This window comes from Macaca thibetana, chromosome X, assembly GCF_024542745.1.
Source record: "Macaca thibetana thibetana isolate TM-01 chromosome X, ASM2454274v1, whole genome shotgun sequence".
In the NCBI taxonomy this organism is placed as follows: domain Eukaryota; kingdom Metazoa; phylum Chordata; class Mammalia; order Primates; family Cercopithecidae; genus Macaca; species Macaca thibetana.
The window spans coordinates 9,059,717-9,082,158 of record NC_065598.1 but is presented as its reverse complement, the minus strand read 5'-3'; the positions used below and the strand labels follow the sequence as shown (position 1 = coordinate 9,082,158).

Sequence of the window (22,442 nt, the reverse complement as noted above, 5' to 3'; positions counted from 1 at the left end):
AGCTGATCCAAGTCTGCTCCCAGTCCCATTTCAGTCACTGTCCTCACTATTGTAACTACAAACTTTAAATATTACAAAGACAGATGAAGTATGAGTACACACAGGGTCACAGCCTTTTTTCAAAATGAAAATAACATAGAATGTATGAGAGACAGGGTAAGTGTGAATCAGTTTTTACAAATGCCTTAAGGATAGGTGTGGGCAGCCAGACCGGGAAGGTAGAGAGAGGAGGTATAAATCTAGAGAGATGTACAGTGAGATGTCTATGCAGCTTTGCTTAAGTTAACTGGAAACTGGAAGCCAGGACGGATGCACCCTGGGTGTGGACAGTGCCGGGATCACTGGGGGATTCCAGGCTGTGGGCCATCCTCAGAGCAGAGGCCTGGGCTGGCCCACAAAGTATTGGCAGATGACTGCATATTTGCATGCTTTCACTTAAAACAAACAAACACAAAGTAAGACGTGTAGGTATCAGTTTTTATGATTCCCAGTCAGCTTTTACTGACTTTTTCAATTAACACCAATGCTCACGCCAGACTTGGGTGAGGCGGGGGTGGGGGTGGGGGGGAGGTCCCACTATCCTTTCATAGAAAACTCAAGTTACATTTGTGTGATGCTTATCTGTTTAGAATGTGCATAAATCCATAAGCCATATGGGCTTACATCATGAGTTTCTAAACAGTTAACAGTGATCACTCATATTCTAGAGTCCTGAGAAAGCCCAAGGTTAAATGTCTATCACTTTAAAAATGTCAAATGAACGCAAGAAAATCACCACTGTACACCCAACATCCCCAATGCTTTGAAGACCCTTCATGAAATTCAGGCATCTAAACTCCAAACCTACAACATGCCTTATTTAAGAGTATTTACTACAACCAGCATCTCAATATTACCAAGGAATATAAAGTGGAACTCTGGAAATAATACTCCATTCCACTGACTAGATTGACTAGATAATAAAAATTCATTTATACGCATAGTTTTTTCTTATAGACAAAGTGAGATAGATCTATGAAATGATACATTTTTCAATAACATACATAATACTCAGAAAAATTCTATTTTATTTATTATTATTTTTTGAGACAGAGTCTCACTCTGTCGTAAAGGCTGGAGTGCAGCGCCACCATCTTGGCTCACTGCAACCTCCGTCTCCCAGGTTCAAGCGATTCTTTTGCCTCAGCCTCCCAAGTAGCTGGGATTACAGGGGCATGCCCCATGCCCGGCTAATTTGTTTTGCATTTTTAGTAGAGACAGGGTTTTGCCATGTTGGCCAGGCTGATCGTGAACTCCTGACCTCAGGCGATCCACCTACCTCAGCCTCCCAAAGTGCTGGGATTACAGGCATGAGCCACTGTGCCCGGCCAGAAAATATTTTAAAAGTCCATCTAATACTGATCCTTTCATCTAGTTCCTCACCTACCTCTACCTTCAAGGATCAGTTTGAAACTTACCTCCTCCAGGCCGTGAAGTCAATCCTTCTTGATTCCAGGAGGCATGGCCTGATGATTTTCTCCTTGGGCTCCAGGGTATCATGCACGCAATGCTCTGAAAGAACCTACTTCAATGTGCTCTAGTGGTGTCTTTACATGCCGGACGCCACCTCCCAATGCAAGACTAAGATCCTTATGTTTGTATGCATTAGCCTATTTATTCCAGAGGTTCTCAACAGGCAATGAGATGCATGCTCCCCTCATGGCCTCCTGGGACATCTGGCAATATCTGGAGACATTTTCAGTTGCCCCAACTGGGGGAGGGGGTGCTACCGGTATCTCCTGGGTCCTGGGATGCTGCTAAACATCCCACAGTGCACAAGACAGCCCCACCACAAGCATCTTCCAGCTCCAGCTGACCACAGTGCAGAGGCTGAGTGGCCCATTCTATCCACCTTATTGCCACAAGAATGTGTCTGTTCCCTCAAACTCAGTTTTCACTTTCTACACAAGTTTAATCTTTCTGGTTCCTCTCTTATCCAAAAGACGCCTTCGTGATACTGGCAGGAACTCAGCGTTGCTTATACTTTCCGGCACTCCAAGGCTCTTAAGGGCATCACTGAAGGAAGTGTGATCCCATAGGCCAGCAGCCTAATGCATTAATGTTTCTGTTTTCTGAAGCTACTGTGTCATCTCCTCCACAAATAACCCTCATGTCCCCACTCTCTGGGTCTCCCCAGATCAATTCCCACTGAGAACAAATATACTCTCCTAAACTTTACTAGAATAAAACACTGTAGCTATGCCATTTGGTTATATTCATTAACAGGTGCGGTAACATTGCTATAGATATGCAGTAATTACTACACAAATGTGTACATATAAGAGCACCTTCTTCACCACAACGAACAGCACGGGTGCGGGTGATCTGAGTCAGAGATCTCAGTGAACCTGACTTTCTACTCTCAAGAGGGCCTTTTCTACGTGGGCCTGCCCTGTTCTGCTCCCTGAGCGCTTCCAGAGAATGCTCTGTGGAGGGATGGTGGCCAAGGGGAGCAAATGAAAACCAAAATGATCAGAGACGCACAATGGGCTCAGGACTCACAGGCATCTCTTCGAAATGCTGTGGCCCAACCATTAACACCATCTCGTAATGTCCACCACATCAACAACTAGCCTATTCAGCCAGAAACGAATGGGTTACGTTAAAAACACGGTGCCTTGGAGCTGTTCACACCATCTCATCATTCCCACTGGATTTCCAAGGCTCCAACTGGTGAACATGGTGTCATGTGGATGGAGTCCACATGGAAGGACTTACCGTATCTGATTCTGGGCCCCTGTGCACATCCCGGGTAAAAAAGTTTACCATAAGTGTAAGGAAATAATTCATCACAAAGCAGAATTTCCAAGGGCTGGGTCTGTCTGCATTTATCTCTTCTTAATTTCTATGGGGTGGACACCTCCATTTAACAGTATCATCTTCACAAAATGGAAATTCGCCTCACAGGACAACAGGAGGATTCAGAACCCATAGACTGGGAAAACATAGTGATTTACAAAGCTCCCTGGGAAGCAACAGACTGTAAAAGGCTTAGTAGTAATAAAGGTGTCCCATTTGTAGAAGTTTTAACAGCACCATCACTGTAGGAAAACACAGTGCAAATTTTCCTTATTGGGTCAGAATATGTTATTACAACAAAACCAGGGACTTCTTATTAATCAGCTCAATTCTCTAAACCACTATTCACTCCAACCTGCATGATTATAAGATTCTCAGTAGTTTTAAGTGAGTTCATGCCTAGGGAAAAGCATCACGTTTGCTAATTTCTACACAAACTCCAGGAGGAATCAATTTCTCTGTGCTGTCTTTTAATCGGCAAAGGTACACAAAAGAGTGTTTTTTTCTTTAGAAAAAAAAAATTTTTTTTTCAACCAAGTGCTTTATATAAAAGGAAATGTGGCTTTACATATTTCTCTAAAACAAGAATTTAAATAAACCCTAGTTTTCTAATTACATGGCTCAAAATTACAAACAAATGTTTCAAATATAATAACATTTAAAAATATTCAATAGTTTAGCACTTTTACTGTGTTTTTTTCTGGTGGGTGGGGGGTACACACAATTGTTACTATCTGCTCTTTGGCAAATACACCAATCTGAAACAGGACACAATCTAATGCAAATACCAAAGTGATTTAATATGTTTTCATTCTTTGCATCATAATACCCAAAGTGTCATCCATGGGGTACATTTTTTTCCACTAGCATGTAAGATTTGTGCCTGGTCTGTTCATGGCTATCTTCCCTGTGTTTCACATAGTAGATGTTCAATAAATACTTGCTGGTTCATTGAATGTGTTATTGAAACACGACATGAATGCAAATGACTGAGGAACCTAAGTGCTCACCAAGAGCCTAATATGTGCAAATGTTCTGCAAGGTGCTACACAGCGAAGAAAGATTCACAGAGCTGGAAGACAAAGGCTTTCCCTGTGCAAAAAGCTCCCAAGATAAACAACATGCACTCCTGCTAAGACCATGTGAGATCATCTCTGGCCAAGGATGGGAAAGGGAGTGAAAATGCTCACAGCGAAAATCTTCACTGCTCCCTCTAATCATTAAAACACAGTTCAGAGTCCCATCTGCGGAAAAAGAAAGGCCTCTGGTTCTGTGGCTAAAACTCAGCATCAGTAATGAGCAAGAGACACGATATACTCAAAGCTGGGCATGAAAGGCAGGGCAGAGGCATCCTTTGTAGCAGCTGTCAGTACACCATCTACAGCTCTGTTTTCCACAGCCTACAATTCTGCGTGGACTGTGTGATTGTCTGAGTAATGCCAACTTTTCACCAGAATGAGGATGGGGACTAGCATGGAATCTCTTCGTCTATTGTTATCCCTTCTTCCCCTTTATCTTTTAATAACGAAATACTGAATTTTACATGGGGACTCAGACACAAGGCAAGACAATGCTGCAGTTCCCCATCATGAGGCAGCAGTTTAGGGAACAAGACGCCCCTCATCCTCACCTTGAAAGCTACAGAAAGTTGTATTCTAGGCCATCAGCTACCTGTTGATTTAGCTAACTCAACTTCCCACCTATCTTCTAAAAAGGTTAAAAGGTGCTAACCGACATCATATAACACAGGAGAAAAGGGGTAAAGCATTCGATCTATAGCTCTGAGTGATTTCCTGGTCAGGAACCCAGGTATTCCCAGAATGCTTATACCCTAGCAATCCCAGAGTCCAGGTGACTGAGTATCACCGTCTACAGCTGCGAATGACATCCTGATCAGAAACCCAGGTATTGCCAGAATGCTCATACCCTAGCAATCCCAGGTGAACGAGGATCACCACTTATAGTACCATTTTGTAAATTTACTTTTCTGGATGTGGAGCCAAATGTTAAGTTTCTGGAGCCCTGGAGTGTTTTCACCAAATAAACAAAGCTTGAAGTAAGCCCCTTCATCAAAGGAGGTTTCTGCTTTTTGGCCAGTGTCAAAGGAGACAGCCCTGGGCTTAATTCCAGGCGCTGACTCTTACTAGTTTCTATAGTCATGGTGCAATTATTTCATCTGTTTCAGACCTTTTACCTTAAGTGTACAATGGGAATAATCATTTTTATCTCATGGGGATGCTGCCAGGATGAGAAAAACAGGATAGACTGAGGACTTGGCTCCCTTCCAAGCCAGAAGAGCCTTGACTTCTCTTGGCCAATTCATTTTTTTGTTTTGTTTTTTGTTTTGTCTTGCTCTGTCTCCCAGGCTAGAGTGCAGTGGCATGATCCTGGCTCACTGCAGCCTCAAATTCCTGGGCTCAATGATCCTCCAATCCAAGCCTCATAAGTAGCCAGGACTACAGGTGTGCATCACATCCGGCTAATTAAAAAAAAAAGAAAAATTTGTAGAGATGGGGTCTTGCTGTGTTGCCCAGGCTGGTCTCAAATGACTGGCCTCAAGCAATCCTCCTGCCTCAGCCTCCCAAAGTGCTGAGATTACAGATGTGAGCCACCACACTTAGCCTCTTGATACACCCAAAGTGGGAGCTTGGAAAAGAGTTAAGATGAGGTCATCACATTTGAAGATGGCTCAACATTCAGGCTTACAAATCATCAGACTGACTTACTTGAGTGTTTGGAATGTCTGGTGTTGGGCTCAGGTCGGAATTTTATCATTAACTGTGAGCCTGTAATTTTAAACTCTCCTTCCTTTATTACATGACAACTGTGGTCTAGATCTGCACAACCCAACAGAAATCTAAGGCAAGCCTTACGTGTAATTTTAAATTAATTTTCTTTTTCTTTTCTTTTCTTTTTTTTTTTTTTTTGAGATGGAGTCTCACTCTGTCGCCCAGGCTGGAGTGCAGTGGTGCGATCTCAGCTCACTGCAACCTCTGCCTCCCGAGTTCAAGCTATTCTCCTGCCTCAGCCTCCTGAGTAGCTGGGACTACAAGCATGCCCCACCACGCCCGGCTAACTTTTGTATTTTTAGTAGAGACAGGGTTTCACCACGTTGGCCAGGCTGGTCTTGAACTCCTGACCTCAGGTGATCCGTCTGCCTCGGCCTCTCAAAGTGCTGGCATTACAGGTGTGAGCCTGTAATTTAATTTTCTTGATATATTTTAATTTACTCAGTGTATCCAAAATAGTATCATTTCAACTTGTATTCTATTTAAAAAATTACTGAGATCTTTTACATTCCTTTTTCCTACTAAATTTCCCCAATCATCACAGTGTATGTATTTTATACTTTTACTATATCTCAATTCACAAGTTACATTTTCATTGGAAATACATGACTGGTAATATAGGTAATAAAATAGACCCTGGAAAATACAGATGCACATTCCCACATGGTTCCCAACATTCCAGTAACCAAGGAAGTGTTGCTTTTTAAATTTAAGTTAATTAAAAGGAAATGAAATGGTAAGGTCTGTTCCTCAGTGATAAGAGCCACACCATTGGTGGGACAGGAGAGCGCTAGGCAGCTTGGCCACCAAGGAGAGTCTGTAGCAGCTGAAATTCTCCTATTGGAGTCTGCAGGGTGGAGGGGTAACAGGGACTATTCAGCCACACGATTCCTCTTTAAGTGGTCCACAAACACATTTTCAAGTTATTGATCCACAGCATTTTTTTCTGGACTAATTCCGAACAGATTAATAACCGCAAACTATCCTAGTTTAAAACTCCCAGAAACAGTGTAACTTTCAGCTTAAAAATTATTTTTCACATTATGACTTGATTTTCATAATTTCAGACAGACATAGGAGCTTGGGATCTCAGACGTCACTGACCAAAGAACACACCGGATTTTGCAGACTTTGTACAAAAAAGAAAGAACATAAAAAATACCTTGTGGATAATTTTTAAAATAGGAATCGCTTGTAGAAATGATGCTATTTTGGATATGCTGGGTTAAATAAGATATATTATGGCATTATTATATATTAAAACAGGTATTGCAATATTAATACACAGTAAAATAGATGTTGCAATACAAATTTTACCTGCTTCTTTGTACTCTTTTCCTGTGGCTGCTAGAAAAGTATAAATTCCATGTATGGCTCCCAATCTGTTGCTACTGGATAGAGCAAATCTAGCTGGCTTCCACAGTGCCCGCAGGCTCTACAATTTGTGGACTGTAGCTGGCAAGAGGAAGAGGCATATGGAGGCTTTCAGTTTTTTAGGCCACATGATTCTTCCTGTAATTGTATCTGCCGACAAATTTTTAATTATACGCCCATAACATCTTTTCTTTTTCCCCCGACCAGCGTGAAACAGATTAAAAATCACAAGTTGTTGTAGTTGAAGACTAGCCTTCTCTAGGAAACAAAAAGCGATTTTCTGTTTGAAGTTATTCTTGACAGAGTGATTTACTGTAGGTTCTGTGAGACACCTGACCAAGGTCCAGGCGAATATTTGTGGGTTTCAGAACGCCCAGGCGATCGAAAGGTGGCTTGTGTCACTAGCCAACGCCCCGCCTTACACTTTGGTGGCCCTCTGTATCTCTCCATTTTGGGGCCGCTGACCTGGCAGGCTGCACGGAGGGTTACAAACTCACAGGGCTCCCCACAGAGCATCTGGGCAAGGATCCTGCCTGGCTGAGGTTCCCTCACTTATAAAATGGAGATGACCATGCCAACACCTGTGCCACCCTCCCTAACAGACTGCCCTGAAGAACACAGGCAATGGTGCCACTGATGGGCTTTGTGGGCAACAGCACAGCGCCACTCAAATCCCAGAGTGCTGCTAATTAAGACCAGGTGACCCCAAACAAAATGACTGAGCCAGGATTAGTCTTAGTCACTGCTGTTATTATTGTTATACTAAATCCCCTTTTAGACATGACTTCCTGACCCTTAAATTTTCAGCTGTCACTTTAAGATTTAATTAAGTCCTGCCCCTTACAAGCACTGGGGAATCAGCACTGGGGAATCCACGCCTACAGATGCTCGGGCAAACAGCACTGGGTGACTGCATGCATCTAATCCATGACGGCAAATCGAACACTCGACTGCCCTTGTTTTAGCAAGTGGAATATTACGGCCAGTTAAGTTCTGTTTGGAACTAATTAAGAACCACCCATAAGAAAGGTGGGCATTAAGGAGAAGTCATTATTTTATGGGATGCAAATGATGCTGAATGAAGACAGAGTGTTTTGCTTGTATGTTTATTTCAGTCAGAGAATATCCGTTCTGTTTGTCCACAGCTTAAACTGGCAATGTGTGGGCATACACACGCCCGGCGACACTGAGTTCAGACTGAAAGTCATCTACCAGGAGCCACCTTCTGGAAGAAACTTGGCAGCATGAACGGCTGCTTCTCCATTCACAGTTTCCGTGCACGCTGCACACTGTAGCACGAAGAGGACTCCTAGTCTGTAGGAGCAAAGTACTAAGAGAAAATGGAATCTTGAGCCCTGAGAGGAACCCAGTGTTAGAGAAATATGGCCATTTCTCCGAGGATTTGCTCAGTCTATTGAATTTGGCAGGAAATGATTCATTCAAGGCTTGGCTCAACTCCTACCTAGTCAATATACTTTTGAGGAAAAATACACAAACATCATTAAGAAGCTAAATCTGTCGTGCTGTAAAACGACAGATGCTCCAACCCAAAATTATCATAGCATTTGTTTTTAGCAACCTATCAATAATTTCTGAATCTTTTCCCTCTCTTTTCATTTGTTTTCATTTCAAAGTTTGAGAAGCTTTCTTTAGAGGGGAAAAAAACCCCCCCAGAAACCATGCTTAAAACGAAAACTACAAAAGGAAGAACTGGAGTTGACATTAGGTAAGCTTTCTACCCGGGATGCCCTAAAGCAGTGAAAGGAGATACAGAAGCAGCAAAAGAATGGGAATTTGAAAAAGGACTTCACAGAAATATAGAAAATGATCCTCTCCTCATCCTGTGTGTATTTATAAGACAGCTCAGTGCTTCAAAGACAGCACACAGCTTGCCACATAATAGATACTCAATTAATTCATGTGAAAAATACAATCGATGTCACATACACACACGTTCACATGTATCCTTGGGAAACACTGAACTTTGGCTAATGACAGGTAGAAACAAATTAGTAAGCTTGCCAATTTATAATAACATTAAAAATAATCTGTTATTGGCTAACATAAGAATCTGTGCTTTTCCTACAACTGTCATTCTATAAAGTTTGATCAGCACACCAGGAAACAGGAGAGCAGCCTCAGCATGCTCTTGTAACACCCCAACGCATCAGCAGTCCCAACTGCGGTACACAACCAGGGCCCTTCAGGAGAGAGTGGTACAGTCAACAACAGAAGTGCCCTGGTATGCTCCATCTCGGAAAATCAATCTGCTAGCTTGTTCTTGCTTTCTGGACTTAGCTCTTGTTTCATATGCAACTCTAACACGAAGATGCACAGTTTGGCTCAGGTCAGGAGGCTAATGGACCAGCAAACATCAGAAATGGCCCCTTCAGCTGAAACTCCAACACAGCAATCCTTAAAATAACTGGGATTCAAGAGAAACTAACAAAGTGCAATATTGGAAAGAACCTGAGATACACCTTTCAAGGCGGCCTAGGTCTAATACATGGAAAAAGAAATGCAAATAGCTGACAAATGTGATCAAATATTCCACCTCATTAGGAATTAAAGAAATGCAAGGGGAAAAATAAAGATGTCATGCATTCCCGGCTCAGCTGACCATGTTCACATGAAGTGCTGGAGAGGCCTGTGCCACAGCCCCTCCACCTACCCCCGTCCCTCCTCACTGCCATGCAACCCGCACAACCTCTCAGGAAAGCAATATGGTAATGGGTCTCAAGAGCCCTCCAGTTCTACTTCCAGCAATCTATCCTAAAGGAAAATGGAAGCAATCGAAATCTCCAGCAACACATGTGATATAGATGATGGAACATGTACTTGATGAAAGAGATGCATACAAACATTTTCAATCGATGTTGCTGGATGATCAAATGCTTACTACAAAGCTCAGAGTACAGCAGGACACACACACACACCTGGAAGAAAACACACCAAAATGCTGGGGCAAAACTTCTAGGGGTGGGTTTACAGATGTTTTTCTTTTCATGCTTAATTTTATTTTTTAAAACTGCTTACAGCATATTAATTTTCATAATTGGAAAAGAATGATGAAAACCCTGGCAAGCAAAGACTAATGCTTCCTCTGGCGGGTATCCATCAGATTACACAATCGTTGTTTTACCTACTGACTTTTCTTCTAAGAACGTTTCAGACGGTTTTCCTTATGCAGTGTGATGTGCTGAGGAAGTTCTTTTCTCCCCTAGGTATATACTGACCAACCCCCGTCCAGTCACCTTTTTGTATTTTTATGATGCTAAAGTTTATAAACACAACATTAAATATTTATAGCTGATATTTGCTGCTTCTAAAAACACTCAGAGGAGAAACTCTCTTAGGAAGGCCTCCACTTAACCTGGCTGAACTGACCAAGGCGGGCAGCTGCCTGCTGAGCTTCCCCTGCCATCTCCCGCCTGAGCTGCCTACCTGAGTCTGAAACACCCAAACTGCTGACTGCCTCAAATTCGCTTATGTCAGTTGGCCTCGTTATTGCATTTATGAAAAGTAATTAAATATTATATAAAATGGTGAACTAGGAGTACCCCAAAATTATTTTTTCTACAAAAACCACTTTGACTGCTTTTTAAGAGACTTAACCAAGACAGGTCGCCTCAACGGATTTGGGAAAAGAAAAAAAAAAATCCTAGATAGATTCTCTACCGAGATGGTTTCATAAATCTCTTTAAATTCCCACTCCACTTCAAAGAGACAAACATTGTAGAGGCTACACCATCGAGAATGGGGAAAGCTGACTCCAAACTAGGAATAAAGTATCCCCGTCCCAAGAAAAATCCTATTCCCTCTATCAAGAGATGGGTGAATAGATCTGCACTGATATATTTTAACACAAAACCAAAATAAACCACCTCCGGGAAGAGACGCTTAACACCCCTCCTCCACTCGAGTGGGGAATCTGAAAGAATACCGCATGGAAAGGGAAAAACATTAATTGAAACCCAACACCCATGACCTTAACCAAGTGGTCAAGGTCAACAGCAACAGTGATGAGTCGGGTTGATAGTACCTACCCTTGATATGATGTGGTGAGAAGGGCGCTTCACCTCTGGGGTCTTCTTCCTCAAAACCTACCACCCCAGTCTAATCATGTGAAAAACACTGAACAAGCCCAAATTGAAAAACATTCTCGGCCAGGGACACGGCTCATGCCTGTAATCCTAGCACTCTGGGAGTCCAAGGCAGGAGGGTCAGTTAGTTTGAGAATGGCCTGGACAACACAGTGATACCCTGTCTCTACAAAAATTGGGGGGAAAAAAAAATTCCAGGCAAGGTGATGTGTGCCTGTGGCCCCAGCTACTTGAGCGGCTGAGGTGGGAGGACTGCTTGAGCCCAGGAGGTTGAGGCTGTAGTGAGCTATGATCACACCACTGCACTCCAGCCTGGGTGACAGAGTGAAGACCTCATCTTAAATAAGCAAATAAATAAATAAATAAATTTTAAAAAATAAAAGGAACAAAGAAAAAAGAAAAGCCATCGTCTTTCATACTCTACTTCCATTTTCAGCTGTTTTCTCCCTTGGGAAGTTTTGGTTGCCCATCTCAGCTGGACTTGGAAAGCAGGGAAGGTGAGAACTCTCCAGGGAAGAATTAAAGCAAGAAGTGGGAGTGCCATCCAAGCCTCAGGTCTCAGGGCCAGGGCCACGAGCTGAGAAGACAGAAACACACTGGTGCCACTAAGCTTCATGCCAAAGCAACTGGCAAGCGTGAGAGTGGCAACTCCAACGCTAGAACTCAGCCATATAGCTGGAGGCTTTGGACCCCGGGGGTCCCAGTGGGCTCTGCCTTATTTCCAGGCGATGTAAGTGCCGGGGTGAGGCGGTGCCAGTACCAGCACTGCCTCATCCCACTGGACTTCTGCCTTGTCTAGAAAACGTAAGGGCTACAAGTGAATCTCAAAGATTCTCTCCCAACTCTAAAATCTTAGGAACCTGTGAAATGTCCGGTAAGTCAGGCCGAGTGTCCAGAACTGGCACTCACGAGGCTCATTTGTTCAAACCTCACGAGCCTCAAATCCCTGTTGAGAAAGCTGTTTGCCCTTAGGACTGTGCTCTGTCTTTACCGCCCTGACTGCAGGGCCCAACATCTGCCCAATGAATGAGTGGACAGACGATCTTAGTGCTGTGAGAGCCAAGAGCGACAAAGGGGCTGAAATCCTGAGTAAAAGGGAAAATTCTGTAAACGTTGTGAACATTTGTTTGGAGAAAAAATTCTCAATAATTTTTGAAGCTAACTTTGCACAGAAGACTGTAGTAGGTTATTCAATTGTTTTGTTCTTTTGAAAGGGAAAGGCCGACACTTCCTATATGTCTTGAGGCAGGAGCACGGAGAGACAGCAGCAGTTCTGAAGTTAACTGGAAGATTAACACAAATGTATGGTGCAGGTGGGAGCTGAGGAGGTTTGTCCATTAGGGGCTCAGGAACTGTCTGCATTTGATTGCAGGGAAAACTGTTTTTCTGTTCAAAAACACAATTAAGAACAAAAAAAATAGGTATGTGATTCTTCATTATTTATTTTTGGGACACGGCCTTGCTCTGTCACCTAGGCTGGAGTGCAGTGAAGCCATCATGGCTCACTGCAGCCTCTACGTTCTGGGCTCAAGTGATTCTCCCACCTCAACCGCCCAAGTTCCAGGAGCTACAGGCATGCGCCACTACACCTGGCTAATGTTTGTGTTTTTGTAGAGACAGAGTCTCACTATGTTGCCCAGGCTACAGTAGTAATACTTTCTAATGAACTGACTGCTAAGCTGTTGAGAGTCTCCATTTGTGGGCTCTGATGGCTCCAAAGATAGACCATGAACATAGCTAAATCAACGAGTAATTTTCCTAGCATTTTCCGATAGATGATTATGGACTCAAAAGGAGTTATTCTCTGACCAAGGTGTCCATCCATGGGTGTAAAAGACAAAGAGGGACGTACATGATAGGCAGCTTCTCAGACGGTGCCCGTGAGCCCTGGCATTCACACTCCAGTACGGGCCTGTCCCACATTTACCAGGTTGATCCACAGGACCAAGAGAATTGCTGCACATGACGATGCATCACTTCTGCTGCAGCCACACCCTAAGTGAGCCTGGAATTGACCCTCCAGCCCCACACGAGGTCTCAAAGGCTGCAGCACAGGCTGCAACCTCACGAGAGACCCTGAGCCAGAACCACCTGGTTATGCTGCACCTGGATTCACGACACTCAGAACCCGTGTGAGATCATTAATGTTTGTAGTTGTCACCTGCTGAGTTTTGGGGTCATTTGTTACACAGCAATCAACAGATAACTGATACAAGGGCTGAAACTGGAGTGCATTGGTGGAAATGAGAGAATGTGGCACAGAAACTAATCCAAAACATCTGCTCCCCCTCCAAGCCAATAATTATTGTTTAATTTGACTTGTCTGCCTTCAAGCAAGCACGCAAACAAAAGCCCTAGCAAACAGACTGGATCTGTCTTGCCACCACAAATTAGTCTGTTTTTAGTAAAATCTTACTCTACTGGGTTAATAATTTACCTTCCAGATTCATGCAGCCATAGAAACCAGACTGATTTTCTTTGTTCTAAATCCCCAGAGAATAATTTGCTCCACTTACCTAAGCATTTCCATGTCTAAATGGTATACATGACATTTTTAATCAGAAGAAAGGCCCCTGCTTAAAGTTCTTGATTTACTATGAGGTAAATCCTAAACTCGTCTGATTTATTTTGGCAAATTCTTGACATAAAGATGCAAGAAGCTGTTCCATCATATTGCATGAACACGGAAGAACAGATTCACCTGAACGAAAGACACCCTCTGTGGCTTTAAACTGCTTGTATTATCTCATATAACAGAATTGGGATTTTTTTCCTCCAAAGTAAAATTCCAGTTTGTGTGCTTAGCTTGTTTATGAGTGTGACATCATACCCAGAACAGGCGGAACTGACGGATGTTCACATGCTCATTATCTGGGACTCCAATTATAAAGCTGGATCTCATGTGCAGGCTCTAATGAGGATGTGCAATCGTATCTCCTATCTTCACAACTACCACTGGAAGCTGATCCTGCGTGGCCCTGAGTCATGTCACCTGGGTGACACGGCACCCAGGTTACCTCCTGCTCACCACGTGACGCCGCCACCACCAGGCGAGGACATTCCAGGGTCAAGGCTTCCCTTAACACTCTGAGACTTCCAAATACAGAACATTTCTGAGCGGCCGTTTGCTTGGCTTAGCATTTCCCTGAGAAGAGCCACAGAGTCTTGAAAGATGTCTCACTCTGCACCCAAGCCTCTCCCAGAGGATCATTTCTTCCCGAGAAAACCTCACAAGACTCCACGGGAAAGGCCTTGGATTCCAAACACAGAAAATCCAAGGGTGAAATGTCTTCTCTTCCTGACCCTCTGCAGCCAGAACAGGGCCAGGCTCAGAAGCCCTGCTGGTGGCTGTGACCTCGCAGAGTTAATGTTCAATGGTTGAATCAGAGAGGATTCCAGGGACACAGGCCAGCAGCGCTCGGCCAACATCCCAAGCGGAACAGCGGCCTCCTTCACAGCATTCCCGTCTTGTCACGTGGAAAAGCCCACGCGCAACAAGTGGCCAAGAGCAGGCTCTCAGACCCAAAGCCACCCCGCACCCCAAACTAGGCCCTCTACACATCACAGACATCTCCCTACACCTCTGACCCGGCCAACACAAGAAGTTACCTCTTGAGGGAGAGAGAATTTATGACAACCCAGATCAAGTCCTGCTTCATTTACTCAAAAACTGCCCTTCTGCTAAGAGGACAGTTGGCAGTCCACTGGCAAAAAAAAAAAAAAAAAAAAAAAAGGGCGGGAGGGGGGAAGTGAAATAAAAAGTCCACCCGGCTAATTCTGACTTCTGTGTCTGGCTTTTGACCTTGCTGCTTAACAGGCTTCTGTTTATCAGCAGCCATGGTTCTACTGCCCTTTCACGCAACACTGCCCTTGGAGCACTGCCGCATTTACACATTAATTTTACTCAGCACAAAGAATTTCTTTGGCCACCCTGCCAAAGTGTCTAATGGCCAGTGGGCCTGGGTCATGTGTGGCCACAGAGCCACCCTGGAGTACACCAGGGGAATCAGAAGGGTGGAGTGGGATGGGGTGGGGCATGACCACTGTTATGGGGTGACCTGAGTCCTCAAAAATAACACGCTAAAGTACTAATGTGCAGCACCTCAGAACCTCACTTGGAACAAGGGTCATTGCAGACACAGTTAGTTAAAGTAAAATGAGGTCAAGTCGCAGCAGGGTGGAGCCATAGTCTAACATGACTGGTGTCCTTGCAAGAAGACAGAGACACCCAGGGAGGCCATGTAGTCACAGAGGCAGAGAGGGAAGCGATGTGCCCACAAGCCAAGGACTGCTAGCCAACACCAGAAGTAGCAAGGGGATGCAGGAAGCATCCTTCCCTGGAGGCCTCAGAGGTAGCTGGGCCCTGCGGACGCCTTGATTCTGCATTTCTGGCCTCCAGAACTGGGAGACCATACAGGTTTTAAGCCAGTCAGTTGGTGGCAGGTTGCTACAGCAGCCCCAGGAAACAAACCACCACCAACATGGTAAGCTTCAACCCTCCTCTTCCAAGGAAACTGCAGGTAGGAAATGGCCCCTCTGCTGAGCTCTGGCCCTGGGTGTCAACCTCTGCAGTCCCTTCCAGATGGTTACCAAGCTCAGCCTGGGTCCAGCGTGCATCTACCGTGTCCCTCCGTGTTCTGTGAGAGTGTGCAAGATCCAAAATCATGGACTTGATATTTTAGTGATAACCAACTCTTGTCCACAAATGTATACCTATAAATAAGTACATCTGTGTATGCAACTGTTAAATATATACGTGGCCATACATGCATTTACAGATCTTTTAAAACAGTACAATTGTTATTGTATGCGACATCACTAGCTAATCATTCTAAAAACAAAGGTGGTGGGTGGGTTTCAGATCAATAAAAGAGATCCCGGAACAACGGCTTAGCCTGGACCCGAGGGACCTGTGTCACCAAACCACAGAATGGATGTGAAACCATTACTATAATGAGTTGTTTCTTCCTTCCCAGTAATGAGTCCTCCTGAAGAATTAATTAAAAATTCTGCCATGACTTCTCTTAAAGGAGAAGGATACACTTCTGGAGAGGATCAGGGAAGCTTGAATCCGAGAGCCAGCCATTCACCTGCTTTGATGCTCACCTTCCAGGATGTCTGAAAAGTAAACAAATCTTCCTTTACTCCAAGACTTCTCCAATGTATCATTCAATGATTTATGCACTGGGGCTTCTCGTTCACAACGACTGCTCCCAGGTGGATGAAGACAATCATTTCAATATTTAATCAAGAACTCAGTTTGATTTTAGAAATTCTAGATTCTATTGCTATTATAAAATAAAAGATACTTAAAATCATTGAGACTTTCCTGACATTTCCAAAAGGGAGAAAACTCAGACTCATCATTTATTAAATAGCACATATCTCATGAGTTAAAATTCAAGGAGTTTGTATACGGGCAAAAGATAGTGAAATTTTAGTCAACTCTTCCCAATACTCATCATCCATTTAGTGTGAGAAAGTCACCTGTGCACTTTACCTAATTAAGCAACTGCAATTTATACATATATAAAGTATATATTAACATTCAACTTCAAGCTACTCCAGGCAGATGAGCCCTGCAGCCAGGACCAGCCACTGTTGTTCTGATTTTCATGTTTCCCAACTCATAACCTCCCACGAGAAAGTTTTCCGAGCCCCAAACCTCAGAATCAAGAAGGGCTTCTAAGGGATACAAAACGTGGCTGAAAACTACTCAGCATGGTCAAGAAACCGGAACACTGGTGGCAAGCTAAGCTGAAATGCAGATAGTCCCTATCTCAAAAAAAAAAAAAAAAGGGAACTTGGAAGACACAGCCAGGATTTCTACTCAATGATCATTCATTCTACATATTATAACCTTGATGTCACCTAACTGAGGCTTAATGGTAACAACATGAGCCATTCTAGACAGTTCTATATATGAGAGCTGTACACAGCATAGAATATCGCTGTGCTTATAACCACTTCTTTCAAAAAGACAGCATTTGCATGAAATAATAAGAAAAAAATGGAAACAAAATCATACTGTAATTATGCCTTTGACCTTTTGCGGACAGATAGTGTCAATATTCCTTTCTTTTTGGTTTTTCAAAACACAGTCTTGACCTGTCGCCCAGGCTGGAGTGCAGTGGCACAGTCTTGGCTCACTGCAACCTCCGCCTCCCGGGTTCAAAGGATTCTTGTGCCTCAGCCTCCTGAGTAGCTGGGATTACAGGTGTGTGCCACCACGCCCAGCTAATTTTTTTGTATTTTTAGTAGAGACAGGGTTTCGCCATGTTGGCCAGGCTGGTCTTGAACTCTTGGCCTCAAAGTGATTTGCCTCCCAAAGTGCTGCGATTACAGGTGTGAGCCACTGCGCCCAGCCAAATAGTGTTGATAGTGTCAATATTTCTATCTAAAATGAACACACAGCTCCAGGCTACGCTGCAATTCCAAAGATCTCATTCAATGGGATTCCTTCCTGCCCACCTGGGATCTGGCACCTCCTCACCTGAGTGGCCAGAGGGGTGGAAGGGAGCCCAGATCACAGTAAAAGAGAAAGCGGGATCCCAGAAATGTAAAATGGGGGGCGCTGATGGAAGATACCACGAGGCCTCATGTCCTTGAACTATAATCATCCCCAAGTCATGCTTCTGGTTGAGTAAAGGGGTCTGCCTCAGTGACTGGCTTCCAGGAGCAGGCAAGCAAATACTCATTCTGTCTCTACAGAGGCTGCCCAGGGCCGAACAGCTACCCCTGTATATTTGCAATTCGTAGGACAAGGAAACCACCCACATGTACCTAGCCCAGGGAGCGTGTCCTTGCCACAAGATACAAACTCTCACCCCAAAACCCCTTCCTGAAGATCTCCACAGAAACCACACGGGGTCACTGGAATCCCTCTCTATATGACCCAGATGTCTACACTGGCCCAACTGTATGGACAGACATGAGTTGGAAAAAGGGGACAGTGTTGGCCTGGGTACCACCCTCCAGGCCCCAAATGCTCCCCTGCATTTCTGTCCTGGTCTGTGCACTGATTTGCTCACTATGGAGACTCTGACCTTGCCACTGCCCAAAGGTAATACACTAAAACACTAATTTATTTCATCATCTTCCGTTCAACAAAAATTCCAGTGGTCCCCAGAGCACCTGTAATCAAGTCTGCATGCCCTGACCCGTTTGTTCTCTCTATTCCAAGAAGATCACCTCTGGATAAAATTCCCCTTCTTAAAGGCTCAGCTGAAACGCCAGCACCGTCCTTAAGCCTCTGTCATCCTCTGGAATGGAAGCAGACCTTTCTCTCTGCTCCCATGACACAGGGTTTGTACACTGACTAAATTGAACATGCTGTGCAGACGGGTTTGGCTGTGTTCAGGCCTGTCCTACCCAATTAGACCATAAAAAAACCTTCATTTATTGTTACACCTAACATTATAATAACACCATATAAAAAAGCTTTCCCCAGGCCTAGGGAAAAGCAGGCAGGCTATGGTCCTCTCCAATTTTGTTTGTCAACAAGGATTTCCAGAACCAACTGGGGTCAAAATGGCTCAGCTAAATTGAGAGGTAAGTGCTTTTCTGTGTTACAAAGGAACATCATCATTCTCTCTGGTGCTTTTCCAAGCTGTAATGTCCTATTCTATGGTCCGGACATTTGTGTACCACCCCCACCCCCAATTCCTATGTTGAAACCTAACCTCCAATTTGTGATGGTGTTGGGAGGTAAAGCCTCTGGGAGGTGATGCGGTCATGAGGGTGGGACCTCAAGAATGGGATTAGTGCCTTGTCAAAGGGACCCCAGAGAGCTCTCTCACCCCTTCCACCATGTGAGAACACTGCAAAAAGATGCTGTCTGTGAGAAAGCAGACCTCACCAGACACCAAAACTGCCAGCGCCTTGATCCTGGACTTCCCAGTCTGCAGAGCTACGAGCAATGCGTTTCATTTCTTATAAGCCACTCAGTCTACGGGATTTTGTTACGGCAGCCCGATCAGACCAAGACGTCTTGCCAGGTTTCCATCATAGGCAGTTAAAAGCAAACGAAGTCCTAGTGAGTGTTATTGATCCAATGGAAAGAGATACAGCTGTGTCAAACAGCGATTGCCCATCCTGGATTCAGGTTTAGTGTGTCTACTGACAGAAGAGAGTCACCGGCTGTCCCGCCCTCTCCTAGGCTTTGGGGTGGAGCACATTCTGATGAACAGTCACAGCGAGATTAGCATCACTTCATTTCATAAAGACGCTCCCCAAAAAGAAGTTTCCTGGTATTCTAACATATAATGTATTTTATTTTCCAATCAGATTTTGCTTGTAAATCACAAAGTCTTATCTATGGGCAAAGTTTGTGGCATATTCATGTATTCATGAATATTTTTTTTTTTTTTTTTTTTTTTTTTAGCTTTAGCTTTGGGGAAACCTATATGCCAAAGTCATTAAATCCATTGTGCCAGAAGTAGTAATATGGCTGGAGCTTTGTATGAGGAAATGGGAGAGAAAATGAGAGACTTTGAAGAGGACATTTCTAGAAGTAATCAACTGATCTCTCTACAAAACTCAAAGACTCTAGGCTGGCCACTTCTGCCAAGGGAATCTATCTGCTTTTGTGTGTGTGTTTTTCTCTCCTTTTCACTGCAATGACCCTGCCCTGCTGAGAGGACCCTCCTCCAGCAAGCCCACCCTGGTAAACTTTTCCCAAGCTGGCGGCAATGAAAGCAGAACCTTTTAATTGACGGTGTTGTGGGTTCAAGACTGCCCCTCCCAAGGCGTATGTTGAAGCCCTTACAACTGGTACCGGGGAGTGACTCCTTATTGGGAAACAGGGTCTTTGCAGATGTGAACTCATCAGGATAGAGCTGTAAGCCAATGTGACTGGAGTCCTTATAAAAAGGGGAAATTTGGCCAGTCGCAGTGGCTCACACCTATAATCTTAGCACTTTGGGAGGCTGAGGTGGGCGGGTCACCTGAGGTCAGGAGTTCGAGACCAGCCTGGCCAACATGGTGAAACACCGTCTCCACTAAAAATACAAAAATTAGCCGGGTATGGTGGCACATGCTTGTAGTCCCAGCTACTCGGGAGGCTGAGGCAGAAGAATCGCTTGAACCCAGGGGGCGGAGGTTGCAGTGAGCCAAGATCGTGCCACTGCACTCCAGCCTGGGTGACAGACAGAGACTCCGTCTCAAAAAAAAAAAAAAAAAAAAAGTAGGGGGGTGGAAATTTGGACACAGGGAGAAGGCCGTGTGCAAATGAAGGCAGGTATCTGGGTGATGCAGCTACAAGCCAAGGGACGCCAAAGACTGCCAGCGGCCACCAGAATCTGGAAGACAGGCACAGGACAGATCCTGCCTCAAGCCCTCAGGAGGAAGAGCCCTGCTGACATCTTGATTTTGGACTTCTGGCCTCCAGAACTGGGATACAGCAAATGTCTATTGTTTTAGCCACTCCAGCAGCACTTTGTTATGGCAGCCACAACAAACTTATGCACATGGCTTTGCCTTCCTCTTTCTTCACTGACCAGAAACAGCACGAGCTACTTATGGAATCCATCCAGATCTGGCCAGGCTTGGACATCATCCAGTGCCACCTGGGCAGTGAGAAGTGATGCCCAGGGTAGCGAGCAAACCCTGCATGGATCAGGCAGAAGTACAGGCTCTGGCATCTTAAAAAGAGATTCCTCAAGGTTTCAGAGGTCAGGCCTTTTCTTTTCTGGGTAATGAGAAAACTAGCTGAAGCACAATATTCTTCCTCTTTTCCATTTCTGTAAGTTGAGGAGTTGCCATGCTGGGTGCATCTCATGCACTGTAATATTTGGGGAAGGCTAGTAACAGTAGATGAATGTCATAGGCCCGCCATAACAAAGTACCACAAGCTGAGTGGCTTCACAGAAACGGACTCTCTCACGGTTCTGGAGTGCAGAATTCAGAGACATCAAGGCGTCAGTAGGGTTGGTTGCTTCTGAGGGCTGTGAGGGAGAATGTGTTCTGAGCCTGTCTCCTTGGCTTGGAGGTGGCTGTTCACATGGCCTTTTCTCTGTATGAGTGTGTCCAAATTTCCTCTTTTTCTAAGGATGCCAGTCACACTCAGTTAAGATCCTACCTCCAAATAAGCTCACATTCTGAGATGCAAGGGGCTGGGACTTAAATACATCTCTTTCGCAGGGACACAATTCAGCTCATAACAGAGACATTGACTAATGCATGAAGCCCAATCCGTGGCCATCATTAACAACACTGGAGCCGGGACACTGACTAACGTGTGAAGCCGCATCAGTGGCCATCATTAATAACCCTGGAGCTGGGACACTGACTAATGTCTGAAACCTGATCAGTGCCACTCATTAACAACACTGGAGCTGGGGTTACAGGCTGCCTGGTCATTCCTCTCTCGGGCTCACATGAGTAGAACATCAGAGCCTGCACCGCCAGGAGCAAGGCCATGCCGACAGCTGTCTGGCAGCACCGTTCCTAAAGGACACGCCTGGCTCAAGGACTGCTGGGTATAAATATTTCCCATAAATGTGGGGCATTTCATGCATTTCTTTCTTTTCAAAAGCACTCTGTCAGCGCCTGTAGCTTTTGGCATTTAGAATCCAGTCTGGCCAGTGGGCAGCTGGAAATGCGTGTGGGCCAAAGGACTGCAAGGAACTGGGCATTTACTGCTGTTCCCAATTAATGCCTCTGGGAGGAAAAATGCTCACAGCATTTCAGAAAGGAGATGAAAGGCAAAGACGTCTGCAGAGTCAAAAGGAACTTCAGTGGCAGAGGCGGTGTAGACTTGAGTCTTCTGAAACAGACCACTACACCCACTCTCTAAAATAAAGCAGTGAACAGCATGCTGGGTTTAAGGAGAGCAGCAGGTACTTCAACGCCCTGCCCGTTCTCCACATGGCTCAATCTTTTCTCAACATTTGATCTTTTCTCTACTTTTTTGTCCTTAGGTAGCTGTGTCTAAAGCCCAAGTCTTTTGGACCCATTTTCTCCTCTTCTGTGGGGGTTGAACTGTATTTCTAACTTGCTTTTTCCTGAGTCTTCTATCCACTTAGGTCTCAGCTCTCTTCCTTTTACCATCAGGGGCTTTCATGACTTTTTTCTTAGGAATATTTGAGAACCAATGTCAAACATTTATGGCCTCAACACAATTATTTATAACTGGATACTCCAGGCATGGTTAGCATTACAGGAAACCATGGGCCATGGGCTTTAGGGTCCTCCAGCATAGTTCTAGCTCTTCTTCCTTTATGACTTCAAATCGGCATCTAAAATAATATTAAAGTAGCATGACCCAGAAAGGCTTCCCTGGGATCCTTACTCGTGGGTTCTCAGAGACCACCACGGAAGCCAGGGCACTGTGTCAGGG

General features: G+C 44.6%; 1 protein-coding gene across 7 annotated transcripts in view; it reads right to left on the bottom strand.

Annotated features, from left to right (window-relative positions):
- Nucleotides 1-22,442, bottom strand: part of TBL1X (transducin beta like 1 X-linked) — a 258,194-nt gene that overhangs the window by 102,591 nt on the left and 133,161 nt on the right. Inside the window, exon 1 of one of the 7 annotated variants that reach the window (XM_050776586.1) lies at nt 16,146-20,258. The exons of 5 other annotated variants lie outside the window; for them this stretch is intronic. The gene's annotated coding sequence lies outside the window, so the exon portion shown is untranslated. Of the gene's footprint in view, nt 1-16,145; nt 20,259-22,442 lie in introns of those variants that run through there. One more of the 7 variants, XM_050776588.1, reaches the window with a different exon arrangement.